This window comes from Myotis brandtii, unplaced genomic scaffold (assembly GCF_000412655.1).
Source record: "Myotis brandtii unplaced genomic scaffold, ASM41265v1 scaffold357, whole genome shotgun sequence".
NCBI lineage: Eukaryota > Metazoa > Chordata > Mammalia > Chiroptera > Vespertilionidae > Myotis > Myotis brandtii.
The window spans coordinates 557,165-559,198 of NW_005363729.1; positions in this window are offsets into that span (position 1 = coordinate 557,165).

Below are 2,034 nucleotides of genomic sequence, written 5' to 3' on the forward strand. Positions count from 1 at the left end.
GCAGGCTCAGCCAGGGAGCCCCGTGTGATGGCTTCTGTGGAGGGTGCGCAAGGGCAGGCCTCTGCCTTTTTTTTAAAAATTATTTTTTATTTCAGAGAAGAAGGGAAGGGGAGAGAGAGGTAGAAACATCAGTGATGAGAGAGAATCATTGATCAGCTGCCTCCCACACGCCCCCTACTGGGGATCGAGCCTGCAACCCCGGCCGGCATGTGCCCTGACTGGAACCGAACCGTGACCTCCTGTTCATAGGTCGATGCTCAACCCCGGAGCCACGCTGGCCGGGTGCCTCTTCCTTCTTCGTGTCCCGAGGCCTGACAGCCGTGTGAATGAGGGATGCGTGAATGAATGGAGAATGAATGAATGAATGAAGGAAGGCAGGTGATGGGTGCCCAGGGCTTTCCGAGGTCCTTGTGGCTCAACCATTTCTACTACAGGGTCCTGTCGGGGCTGAAGGCTCTTGGACCGGGACAGGGTGTCTGGTGGCCCCCACCGCGGGGCCTTGAGCAGAACAAAGCTGGTCACTCTCCTGCAGATGCGATAGTGAGATAGTGAAACTGGAAGCTTCCGGAATGCCCGTCGGGAGGGGAGGGGTGAGGGATGCGCGGCCCAGGCCGGGGGAGATTCCCTGCATGGCGGCAGTGCCGGGACTCAGGGCTGGGTGTTATTCCCAGCAGTCAGTTGTGTAAAAAACAAACAAAAAACCACACAAAAAACCCCCCAAAAGAACAAAAACCCCCAAACCCCTGCAGAGTCAAGAAAATGGTAAGTGTTGCTTTAGGGAGGGAGATATGGTAGGTTTTTATTTGATTCCACTTTCCCCCTTATCTAAAGAGTTTCTACCTCGGGAGGAAAGACAAAGAAAGGTTTTATGCCCTGGGGCGATTCCTGGGCACACCCGCTGTTAAAATCAACAGGGACTGCCCTGGCTGGTGTGTGGCTCAATGGTTAGAGTGTCGGCATGCCCACCGAAGGGTCCAGGGTTCCATTCCCGATCAAGGGCAGGTACCTGGGTTGCAGGTTCGATCCCCAGCCCCAGTCGGGGCACGTGCGGGAGGCAACCAATCAATGTGTCTCTCTCACATCGATGTTTCTCTCTCTCCCCCTTCCTCCCGCCCTCCCTCCCTTCCAGTCTCTCTAAAAATCAATGGAGTCGGTCCGGTGTGGCCCAGCAGTTGAGCATTGACCCAGGAACCAAGAGGTCACCAGTTCAATTCCCTGTCGATCCTCAGTAGGGGGGGGTCTCTCCATGTTTTTATCTCTATCCCTCCTCTCTAAAAAAAAAAAAAAAAATTAAAAGAATTTAAAAAATCAGTGGAAATAATAACCTTGGGTGAGGATTAACAAACAAATCAGACCTAACTCGTTGGCAGCTGGAGCAGGGGGAGGCCCCCCAGTGCCAGTCTGGGCCCCAGTTCCCCCACCTAGTGAAGTGGTGATTGCTATTCCAGCCCAGGGAGCCCCCGAGGGGCAAGGCCTGGACGGGAAGACCAGACAGACCCCCGGAGACCCTGGCAGCAGGAGCCCCTGCCGGCTGCTGAGCCCTGGGTGCCCCTGTTCCCCTGAGGACTGCCCTCCCCGAGCGCTCTGAGCAGGTGGGGCTGGGCTGGAGCTCAGCTCCCGGAGCTGAAATACCAGCTCTGGCTCCGTTTTCTGTGCAAAAACAACTGGGGGCGTTTCCTGCCCCCTCCTCCCCTGGCCCGGCTCTGTCCCCAGGCCCCAGCCCAGCCGCCCTCCCCCCGCTTGGCTCCCACCCGGTGGGTGGGGGCGGAGGGCGAGTCTGCAGCTGTGAGCATTCCTGACCTGCGGTTCAGGGGAGAGAACCCAGCTGCTTGCCGGGCAAACAATGGAGCCTGCTCCCCACTCCCCACCCCCCTGCACTGCCCTGGGGCCTGGCGCTGGTTCTGCCGGAATTTCCAGAAAGTGCAGCTTCTCCAGTTGATCTTCACTTTTCTGACTCATTGGAAAAAATAAAAACATGAAACAACTCAGGACAGGCCAAATTCCCCGGACCCCGCACCCCACAGGCCGGCGGCA